The following is a 12,536-nucleotide window of genomic DNA, read 5'->3' on the forward strand; positions in this document are numbered from 1 at the left end:
TTGTCCCAGTAACATCAACATGCATGCAACATATTAGGCAGTTGTCCCCCTGTGATCCTGGCTTTTAAGCAACTTTGTAGTTCTTTTTTCATTATTAGAATGGGCTTACACGTCATAATGTGCAAAAGACTGTTAATAAATAAAGACTTTGCTAAAGGGACTCCTGAATGCTTGAGAGCAGTTAGCAACTCCCTGGTAGTAGGACTCCTGCCTTACGCTGGAGGGGGAATAGCTGCCTGCCTAATTCTAATCTTCTAGTAAGCAGAACCAAGATGGCAATAGCTTAGGTATGGATTTTTTCCCTCTGTCATGACTGGCTGGTCTATGGGTTTCCAGGTAAAGGAAGCATAGTAATGGCTCAGCTAGCATCCTTGGCGCCCAGCTGAGGTGTACCTCACCTCTGACCCGAAGTGAAGAGGCGGAGTGGCAGAAGGCAACGTGGTGGAAGAAGCAGTGTCAAGAATGCAGCTTACATTCAACATCAGATGAGACACAGTGGCTGTTAGAAATGGGGTCTTTGGTTGGCAGTCAGGTTACCCCCTGTCCAAGCAAGGACCCTCACTCTAGTCAGGGTAAAAGAGAATCACCCTCAGCTAACCCCTGCTTACCACCTTGGTAGCTTGGCACGAGCAGTAGGTTGAACTTCAGAGTGCTAGGTGTAAAGTATTTGTACCAACACACACAGTAACTTGATAAAAACACTACAAAATGACACAACACAGATTTAGAAAAATAGAGAATATTTATCTAAACAAAACAAGAACAAAAAAACAAAAATCCACAATACACAAGTCAAGTTATCAATTAAAAAGCAAAAAGAGCCTTCATGTAGTTTAAAACACACCCTAATCTTGTTAGCGTGAAAATGTACCTTGGGTGAATTAAAAATAACCCCGCACGGGAGAGTGTGCGGCAAAAAGGGCTTGCGATGTGTCGACTTCACTCACGAGCGAGACCTTGCATCATTTCTCCTCTTGTCGGGTCGGGGCGCATCGTTTCTTCTCCCCTCAGGAGAGCGATGTGTCGATCCGGTCAGCAATCTCGGGTCTGGGAAGGCCTTGCGTTGTTTTTAAATGCCCAGCAGTACTTGCATCAGAAATCCAGCCGCACAATGATCCGAAAACTACGTAGCGCGGGTTGCGATCTCACCAGTCTCTGTCAACAATGCTGCACATCATTTCTCCAGCTCTGGCTCCGTGTGTCGATTATTTGGTTGCGTTGTAGGCGAGCGTCTATTTTCAGCCGCAAAGCCAGCGGCCTGTCAATTTTTCAGCCGCAGATTGTATCTTTTCCCCGCACGCCGTTCTGTGCATGGATTTCTTCCTCTTTGGCTGCCAGCTTCTCCTTTCAGGGTCCCAGGAACTAGATGGGCACCACAGGGCATAGTAGGAGTCTCTCCAGAGACTCCAGGTGCTGACAGAGAGAAGTGTTTGCTGTCCCTGAGACTTCAAACAACAGGAGGCAAGCTCTAAATCAAGCCCTTGGAGATCTTCACAAGATGGAAGGCACACAAAGTCCAGTCGTTGTCCTCTTACTCTGGCAGAAGCAGCAACTGCAGGATAGCTCCACAAAGCACAGTCACAGGCAGGGCAGCTCTTCTTCTTCAGCTCTTCAGCTCCTCTCCATGCTGAGGTTCCTCTTGGTTTCCAGAAGTGCTCTAAAGTCTGTGGTTTTGGGTGCCCTTCTTATACCCAATTCCTCCTTTGAAGTAGACCTACTTCAAAAGAAAGTCTCTCTTGAATGTGAAATCCTGCCTTGTCAGGGCCAGGCCCCAGACACTAACCAGGGGGTTGGAGACTGTATTGTGTGAGGGCAGGCACAGCCCTTTCAGGTGTGAGTGGCCACTCCTCCCCCCCCTCCTAGCACATATGGCTCATCAGGAAATGCAGACTACACCCCAGCTCCCTTTGTGTCACTGTCTAGTGTGAGGTGCAACCAGCCCAACTGTCAAACTGACCCAAACAGGGAATCCACAAACAGGCAGAGTCACAGAAATGGTATAAGCAAGAAAATGCTCACTTTCTAAAAAGTGGCATTTTCAAACACACAATCTTAAAATCAACTTACCTAAAAGATGTATTTTTAAATTGTGAGCTCAGAGACCCCAAATTCCACATGTCCATCCGCTCCCAAAGGGAATCTACACTTTAATCAGATTTAAAGGTAGCCCCATGTTAACCTATGAGAGGGACAGGCCTTGCAACAGTGAAAAACGAATTTAGCAATATTTTACTGTTAGGACATATAAAACACATTACTATATATCCTACCTTAACCATACACTGCACCCTGCCCTTGGGGCTACCTAGGGCCTACCATAGGGGTGCCTTACATGTACGAAAAAGGGAAGGTTTGGGCCTGGCAAGTGGGTACACTTGCCAAGTCGAATTTGCAGTTAAAACTGCACACACAGACACTGCAGTGGCAGGTCTGAGATATGATTACGGAGCTACTTATGTGGGCGGCACAACCAGTGCTGCAGGCCCACTAGTAGCATTTGATTTACAGGCCCTGGGCACCTCTAGTGCACTGTTCTAGGGACTTACTAATACATCAAATATGCCAATCATGGATAAGCCAGTTACATACACATTTGGATAGGAGCACTTGCACTGTAGCACTGGTTAGCAGTGGTTAAGTGCCCAGAGTAACAAAAACAGCAAAATCAGAGTCCAGCACACATCAACAACCTGGGAAACAGAGGCAAAAATTTAAGGGAGATCACGCCAAGGATGAAAAGTCTAACAGTGGCACTCAGGACAAAACCATTATATGCCACAGGACCAGGCCACTCTATGCAAAAAACACAACTATAGGCCTCTGTGTGAAGAGGTCACAGTGGCAAGAGACCACTGAGGGCTCGGGCCACTAGGGATGAGCGGTTCCTGGGCTGAAGCATGTGACAGAACTTGAGAGTAACTGCTGAGAACATGTATGTACATTACTCTGAGGATGAACTGGGGCCTTTCAGGATGCAACGGTTGCAGGTAGAGCGGGGGCGGAAGTCGACCTGAGCGTAGTGCTAGTGGAAAGCAGGGACCAACCCACCCAACAGAGGAACAAGAGACAACAGTGAGGGAGGAGGCTTAAGAACATGAATCATCGCCCCAGGTCAAAATGTACCTTTTGAAGAAACACATCCCTGAATGGTCACAGTACATGCGTCCACGCACCCTACTCTGGCCAGTCATGCCCACCACAGTTAAGCATAGTTGGAATCATAAGGAGGGAGCAGAGCAGTGATGAGGCAGGGATGTTATTGCTACCTTTGATATCAGAGTAATCATCTATACGTGATAATCTTTGCATTTTATTATTTTAAGTCTTAATAGATTAACTAAGAAGTGGTGCACTGAATGCCTAAGTTAATGTGCATTCACTGTAGAACAGTAATTTTAAATGATGTGACATAGCCCTAAAACTTTAAATATAATCATATGTTTAGATTTCATTTGTTTCTTTATCATGTTAATTAATAGTTTTCACTAAAACAATACATTTCTAGAAATAAATGTTTTAAATGTTACATACAAGTGCCTAAAATGCAGTTTTGCATTATAGTTAATCAAATGTAGTAAAAGAGCTATTTAATTTTAGAACTACTGAAACATGCACACTTACAAAGATTTTTAATGATTAATTTGTAATTTTGAATGTTATATGTGCATTACTTTACAGAAACGAATGTAGCATTTTAATTCACTTTGCTTAGCCTAAGGGAGGCCTGCAACTTTGATTGGAGAGTAGAATCTTCTCATTGATGTCCTGCAGCTGATGGATGAATCCTCAGTCACTTTGAACTTTAATATTCCGTTCCCCAGTGGGATCAGCTGCATTCTTTCTCCCCTCCCTTTAGAAGCAGATCCCTTGGACTCTGAGATGTACAGACCTCTCTACCCTTACCACTTCTTTTTCAATGCTTTGCTGAGACTTAGAATTTTTTCTCTGACCAGAGAAGACTTTTGACCAAGCTTCTGAAATGCTGACGCCTTCCTTCTTTATCTACTTTTTGCCACCTTTGGTTAGTCACCTTTTGCCCCAGTTGTCGTTTTTCCATATTCTTTTTATCTTTTTCTTTTTTGTCCTCGTGTGTTTTAGCCCAGCACATGTTAACTTGTGACTTGCTAATCTGAAGGGATTTTCCTTGCCCTAGCTAGCTAATCTTAGATGGTTTTAAATTGCCTTTATGCTTAAAAAAACTGAAAAGGGCTTGTTTTCACCACATCAGATTATCCTTTTGATGGTTTGCATTGCTTGGCTAACCCAGAGTGATTCCGTATCTTTATAACCTTGTTTTGACAATGATTTACATAAATCTGAGTCTGAATTTGTAATAAAACCCTTAAGTTTATTTCAGAATGGTGTTTTCCTTGTGTGGCCACATGGGACATACTGTCATTTTAATTGTATTATTTGAGTCCTATACTTAATTACTCCACCCCTTTGTGCTGGGTGAAAAGATTTATTGATCTTGTTCAAAGCATAACCAAGAAATGCTTTAGCAGCAGGCTCATACAAAACTTACTACAGGGGCCCCCTGTGGGTTGGACTGGGTTACTCACTACATGCTCCTCAAGCCACATGGCACAGTCGGACAAAGAGGTGAAACAGTCCAGGACTATCTGATTGCCCCAGCGAATCCAAAATGCCTGATACTTTTATGAAAAAAGAGATATAGAGCTGTAATGGATTGATGTGGTGGAATCTGAGAGGTGCCTTCACTAGTGTCAATATGAACAGCAAGAACAGCCCATAAATAAGGTTAAGGACATATAGCAGCAAGAGAAGGTACACTGAGTGATACCCTTAGTGGCAAAGAAAATTTACCTACCTTAAATAGCTGCATGGCCTTTGTCCCTAGCAGGACCTATCTTTGAATGGTGGGCCTACGTGGATGGGGTACGCTCACAGAACGCTTTGGAGATCACTTTGCAACAATCTTTTCCAAGCCTTGAGGAACGTCTTTGCTGGCCCACCAGCCATTTTGCATACCTATATCCGCAGGTGTCAACAAAGTTCCTCCAGGGAAAAATAAGACACATCGATCAAGGGCATGTAGGTGACATCCTTATCACAGAAAGAGGAAGCATACAGAAGGGGGGACCTAATAAAAGTCCAAAGGTAGCTCCCTTCTCTCCCAGCAAATGAAGTCCAACATCATGAGGTGATCTTTCGAAGACCTGAATTCAAGGTCTTTGTGAGAACTCCAAGTCAGAACTGAATAAAAAAATCCAGGAAATCAAAACAGACATCAGTACCTTGGGAAAAAGTGCTCTCCCTAGAAGAGGTCATGGACAACAGATCAAAGAAGCAGGGATTCCTCACATAAAAAATCATTGTGATGGAAGAGCACAAAAAGGCCCCCTTTGTAAAATGGAATATTTGGAAAATTGCTCTAGCCGAAACAATGTTAGAATCTGATGAGTGCCACAGGAAGGAGGAGACATAGAGAATAATAAACAAAACCTCTTTGAAGAACTGTGAGGTCCAAAACATCCGGGATGGTGGAACTCTGTAGAACATGCAAGCCGTAGTACAAAAAGAAATACCCCTCTGGTTATCCTGACAAGAGTTTACTGCTTACAACTTAAAGAAAAAATGATCAGGATGCTGAGGAAACATGAAGACATTACCTATGACAATCACAAAATTGCCCTAGTAGTAGCAGTAATATTTACTTTAATTTGGTAAAACAATCATAAAAGTATACATAAATACGTTCATTAAATCGAGTATATACAATCTCCGAGTGCATTCAGATCTTAAAAGGAATACATAAAAATATGTGTTATTTACACATGCAAAAGAATTAAAATACATGTGCATTGTGTAAGTGCAAGGTATAAATTTAACTTGGCGTACATGTACGGCATATGGGAAACAGGTGTAAGTTGGAGATAGAGTAATCAAATGTAAGCTCAAAAAGTATCTGCCCGATGGCTAGACAGCCTGGGCGCTTTGTCAGTCCAAGAATTTCCATTAGGACATGGCTCTCCATCTTATGCGCCATGCTTGCTCCAGATATTTGGTTACAGCAACGACTATCACCGCCTTTGAGTCATTTTTAAGGATTCTCAGGGCCTCCCAGTAGTGTCTGCCACTCAAGAGCTTACAAACAGGGATTATCCATCTCCTGCAAGGGTGTGAATATTGTGGGCAGAAAAAGAGAAAATGCGCTTCAGTTTCCTTTAGCTGAGGACTGGAATGACAAGACACAGAGAGGTACGCTTCTCCCATTTATCCGTTAAATGTCTTAGTGGTAAGGACCAGTACCTAAGCTGTAGGTACAGGCACTTGGCAAAGGGGGGCTGGATTTCATCCAGGAAATATTCGTAGGATGAAGAGCATTTAATTTAAAAAAAATGCCCAGCCAGGTTCTCATGACCATTGTTCAACTATGTCTGTTCCAAGGCATGGTTCCAGTAAGCTCCTTTTAATGTCAGGGATACATCCTTGGCAACCAAGGTGGGTGACTTCCAAAGGTCAACCATTTTCTGTTTCTCACACTGGGACTTAATGTAGTTCAGCCAAGGCGTAATTACCCCTGAGTCACTAGAGATTAGGTCAATCAAGGAGTCCCTATACGGTGTTAGTTCCCTGCATTTCCACAGCTTCACCCAATACAGCAAGAGTTTTAAAACTACCACCAAATTTATAGGGTTTAGTGCTAAGTCCATCCTCAGTGGCACCAGTGGCATGCCCTTAGGTAACTTGAGCATGTTCCTAAGGAAATTGTTCTCAGCCGTTAGAAGGATGGTAGCATCTGTGAAACCCCAAATCTCTGCCCCATAAGTGGCTGCCGTGAGGGCAGTAGCTTTGTATATCTGGAGAATCGGGGACACTGCACCCCCCGTTTCCTTCTGTTTTCTGCTGGTTGGGTAAGCCTTCTGGATGAGAAGATTTTTGCTCTTCACCAACTGATGGCCCCACGATATTGATTCAGATAGTCGGACCCCTAAATAGTCAAAGTATTTGACTTGTTCAATTGTGGAGCCATTGATTAACATTCTCCCTCTAAATGTCTGGTGGGCGTTTATCCCCATAACTTTTGTTTTTGATGGGTGTAGGAAGTTGGCTCTGTAAATACTATCTCAAAGTGAGAGATAATGTGCACAGAGTCCAAGGGTTCCCCTTAGAGGTTGATAGTGGCAAAATTAGATGATACTAATGCTCTCTTTTGTGGCAGTGTGGTCGAGCAGTAGGCTTATCAGAGGGGAGTGGTAAGCTTTTGTTGTACACACACAGGCAATAAATGAGAACACACACTCAAAGACTTAACTCCAAGCCAATAGGTTTTTATATAGAAAAATATATTTTCTTAATTTATTTTTAGAACCACAAGATTCAAATTTTAGGTAAGTACATAAATTATAAGGTACTTCATACAGGTAAGTATAGAACTTTGATTTAAAACAGTAGTACACACAGTTTTGGTTAAAAGGGCAATAAGCTTTTTTTAAAGTGGACATTGCAAAAATCAACAGTTCCTGGGGGAGGTAAGTATTGGTTAGTTTTTCAGATAAGTAAAGCACTTACAAGTTCAGTCTCCTGGGCATAGGCAGCCCACCATTGGGGGTTCAAGGCAACCTCCAAGACACCGCACCAGCAACACAGGGCCGGACAGGTGCAGAGGTCAAAGGAGGGCCCAAAACACATGGGCTCCTATGGAGAACAGTGGTTCTCCGGTTCCAGTCTGCTAGCAGGTAAGTAGCTGCGTCCTTGGGGAGCAGACCAGGGGGGTTTTGTAGAGCACTGGGAGGTGGGGGCACACAAGCACACAAAACACACCCTCAGCAGAACAGGAGCAGCCGAGTGCAGTGTGCAAAGTAGGCATCGGGTTTTGTATTGAAAACAATGGAGGGACCTGGGGGTCACTCTGGCGATGCAGGCAGGGCACAGGGGGGCTTCTCGGGTCAGCCACCAAATGGGCTAGGATGAGGGCCACCTGCTGGTCACTCCTGCACCAGTGGTTGGTTTCTCTCATTTCTGGGGGCTGCGGGTGCAGTGCTTTGTCCAGGCATAGGGTTCCTTTGTTACCGGGCAGTCGCGGTCAGGGGGAGCCTCTGGATCCTCTCTGCAGGCGCTGCAGTGGGGGTGCAGGGAGGTCGACTCAGGGTGTCCACGTCATTGGAGTCGCCTGGGAGTCCTCTCTGCCATGTTGGTTGTCCTGAATTCGAGCCGGGGGCGTCGGGTACAGAGTGTGAAGACTCGCGCTTCTGGCGGGAAGTTAGAGTCTCTTTAAAGTTGGTTTCTTTTCTGTTGTTTCTTGTCAGAGCCGCTGTCCTTGGGAGGTTCTTGGTCCTTTAGGTGTAGGTCAGTCCTCCGAATCCTTAGAGGTCGCTGGTCCCACTGGATGCGTCGCTGTGCAGGTTCTTTGAGTCTGGAGACAGGCCGGTAGGGCTGGGGCCAAGTCAATTGTCGTCTCCATCGTCTCTGCGAAGCTTTCAGGTCACCAGTCCTTCTTCTTTCTTCAGGTTGCAGGAATCTGATTTCCTGGGTTCAGGGTCGCCCCTAACTACAAAATTTAGGAGTGTGTTTAGGTCTGGGGTTGCAGTAGCCAATGGCTACTGTCCTTGAGGTGGCCACACCCTCCTTGTGCCTCCTACCTGAGGGAAGGGGGGCACATCCCTATTCCTATTGGGGGAATCCTCCAAAGCCAAGATGGAGGATTTCTTAAGGCAGGGGTCGCCTCAGCTCAGGACACCTTAGTGGCTGTCCTGACTAGTGGGTGACTCCTCCTTGTTTTTCTCATTATCTCCTCCGGACTTGCCGACAAAAGTGGGGGCTGTGTCTGGAGGGGCGGGCATCTCCACCAGTTGGGATGCCCTGGGGCACTGTAACAACAGGCATGAGCCTTTGAGGGTCACCACCAGGTGTTACAGTTCCTGCAGGGGGAGGTGAGAAGCACCTCCACTCAGTGCAGGCTTTGTTCCTGGCCACAGAGTGACAAAGGCACTCTCCCCATGTGGCCAGAAACCTGTCTGGTAGTAGCAGGCTGGCAGGAACTGGTCAGCCTAACACTGATGTTTGGACTGGTACACAGGGGGCATCTCTAAGATGCCCTCTGTATGCATTTTTCAATAAATCCCATACTGGCATCAGTGTGGATTTATTGTGCTGAGAAGTTTGATACCAAGCATCCCAGATTTCAGTGTAGCCATTATGAAACTGTGGAGTTTGTAATTGACAGACTCCCAGACCATTTACTCTTCATGGCTACCCTGCACTTACAATGTCTAAGGTTTGGCGTAGACACTGTAGGAGTATACTGCACCCTGCCTTACGGCTGTAAGGCCTGCTAGAGGGGTGACTTACCTATGCCACAGACAGTGGGATGTGGGCATGGCACCCTGAGGGGAGTGCCATGTCTACTTAGTCATTTTCTCCCCACCAGCAAACACAAGCTGTGAGGCAGTGTGCATGTGCTGAGTGAGGGGTCCCCAGGGTGGCATAATACATGCTGCAGCCCTTAGAAACCTTCCCTGGCCATTGGTACCAGGGGTACCAGTTACAAGGGACTTATCTGTGTGCCAGGGCTGTGCCAATTGTGGGAACAAAGGTACAGTTTAGGGAAAGAACACTGGTGCTGGTGCCTGGTTAGCAGGATCCCGACACACTTTCAATCATAACTAGCATCAACAAAAGGCAAAAAGTTAGGGGGTAACCAGGCCAAGGGAGGCATTTCCCTACAATGGGTTAATTTCCAGACCCCTTTCCTTACAAAAGGCCATGCAGGAGTCCAGTTCTGCCTGAAGGCCCATTGGAGTTCTAGAGATGAGCAGGGTATCGTCGGCGAACATTAATATCAGAAGCTTAGGGGCATCATGCGTACATTGAGAAAGTCATTGAACTGCCCCATTAATGTAGAGACTGAAACGTGTTGGAGCCAATATGCAACCTTGCTTTACCCCCGACGAGTTGGAATCAGGTCTGTTAAATCCCCCGTGTTCCAACTCACTTTGGCACAGGTGTTTATGTGAAGTGCTCTCAAGATCCGTATTAGGTCACATGGCACCCCATATCCTGCAAGTATTTCCCACAAGTTATCCCTAGGTATCAGGTCAAAGGCTGCCCTAAGATCTATAAAAGCGACATACAGGTGGTCCCTCTTTAGGGTGACATACTTTCAGCATAACATCTTGAAACGAAAGCCCTGATCAACAGTGTTAATCTTGCTCCTGAACCCTGTTTGGACATCCTCAAGGATATGATTGTCCATTACCCATGCTTGTAGTTTAGCCAAAACATGTCTGCAAAAGATTTTTTGAGAGTTGTCCAACAGGCTTATGGGTCTATAGTTAGAGGGAATGTCCATACTTCCTTTTTTTAATATGGGCACGATAACAGCTCCTAGCCACGTCGGTGGAATGGTCACATCCTTCATTATAGTACTGCTCAGTGGGTTCAGGTAGGGGATCCAGACATCTGGGTGTGAGAGGAAAGGATCGGCAGGAATAGCATCCAGGCCAGGGGCCTTCTCCTTCTTCATTTGCATCAGGGCTACCCTGGTTTCAGCCTGGGAGATATTTGGGCACTCGGTCTCTACTTTAGCCTCGATCTCAGGAGGGTTGGAAAAAGCCTCCAGGCCTACCAAGCAATCCTTCTCAATTAGTTCCTCCCTAATGCTTCCATTGTGTTCCACCCCCCACTCACTATACAGAGATCTGAAGTGTTGAACCCAAGCTCCCAGTTGCACTACCGTTTCAAGGTGGTTATCTATTAATTTCGAGCTGGATGCCACTAGTTACCAAATATCTTTTGACTCTTATTCTTAAATGCATTGATAATCTTCCCATTGGGCCATCTCCCAGTTCTGTTTGGCTTTTTTCAGGATAGCCGACAAAAGTGGGGGCTGTGTCTGGAGGGGCGGGCATCTCCACCAGCTGGGATGCCCTGGGGCACTGTAACAACAGGCATGAGCCTTTGAGGGTCACCGCCAGGTGGTACAGTTCCTGCAGGGGGAGGTGAGAAGCACCTCAACCCAGTGCAGGCTTTGTTCCTGGCCACAGAGTGACAAAGGCTCTCACCCCATGTGGCCAGAAACCCATCTGGTTGTGGCAGGCTGGCAGGAACTGGTCAGCCTAACAATGATGTTTGGACTGGTATACAGGGGGCATCTCTATGATGCCCTCTGTATGCATTTTTCAATAAATCCCATACTGGCATCAGTGTGGATTTATTGTACTGAGAAGTTTGATACCAAACTTCCCAGATTTTAGTGTAGCCATTATGGAACTGTGAGTTTGTAATTGACAGACTCCCAGACCATGTACTCTTTATGGCACATCCTGCACTTACAATGTCTAAGGTTTGGCGTAGACACTGTAGGGGTATAGTGCTCATGCAACTATGCCCTCACCTGTGGTATAGTGCACCCTTCCTTAGGGCTTTAAGGCCTGCTAGAGGGGTGACTTACCTATGCCACAGACAGTGGGATGTTGGCATGGCACCCTGAGGAGAGTGCCATGTCTATTTAGTCATTTTCTCCCCACCAGCAAACACAAGCTGTGAGGCAGTGTGCATGTGCTGAGTGAGGGGTCCCCAGGGTGGCATAATACATGCTGCAGCCCTTCGAAACCTTCCCTGGCCATTGGTACCAGGGGTACCAGTTACAAGTGACTTATCTGTGTGCCAGGGCTGTGCCAATTGTGGGAATAAAGGTACAGTTTAGGGAAAGAACACTGGCGCTGGTGCCTGGTTAGCAGGATCCCAACACATTTTCAAGCATAACTAGCATCAACAAAAGGCAAAAAGTTAGGGGGTAACCATGCCAAGGGAGGCATTTCCCTACAATAGATTAACTTCCAGACCCCTTTCCTGACAAAAGGCCACGAAGGAGTCCAGTTCTGCCTGAAGGCCCATTGGAGTTCTAGAGATGAGCAGGGTATCGTTGGCGAACATTAATATCAGAAGCGGGGTTCCAGCAAGCTTAGGGGCATCATGCGTACATTGAGAAAGTAATTTAACTGCCCCGTTAATGTAGAGACTGAAACGTGTTGGAGCCAATTTGCAACCTTGCTTTACCCCCAACGAGTTGGAATCAGGTCTGGTAAATCCCCCCGGTGTTCCAACTCACTTTGGCATATGTGTTTATGTGAAGTGCTCTCAAGATACGCATTAGGTCACATGGCACCCCATATCCTGTAAGTATTTCCCACAAGTTATCCCTAGATACCAGGTCAAAGCCTGCCCTAAGATCTATAAAAGCGACATACAGGTGGTCCCTCTTTAGGGTGACATACTTACAGCATAACATCTTGAAACGAAGGCCCTGATCAACAGTGCTAATCTTGCTCCTGAACCCTGTCTGGACATCCTCAAGGATATGATTGTCCATTACCCATGCTTGTAGTTTAGCCAGAACCTGTCTACAAAAGATCTTTTGAGAGTTGTCCAACAGGCTTATGGGTCTATAGTTAGAGGGAACATCCCTACTTCCTTTTTTTAATATGGGCACGAGAAAAGCTCCTAGCCAGGTTGGTGTAATGCTCATACCCTTCATTATAGCATTGCTCAGTGGGTTCAGGTAGGGGATC

This window comes from Pleurodeles waltl, chromosome 7 (genome assembly GCF_031143425.1).
Source record: "Pleurodeles waltl isolate 20211129_DDA chromosome 7, aPleWal1.hap1.20221129, whole genome shotgun sequence".
In the NCBI taxonomy this organism is placed as follows: Eukaryota; Metazoa; Chordata; class Amphibia; order Caudata; family Salamandridae; genus Pleurodeles; species Pleurodeles waltl.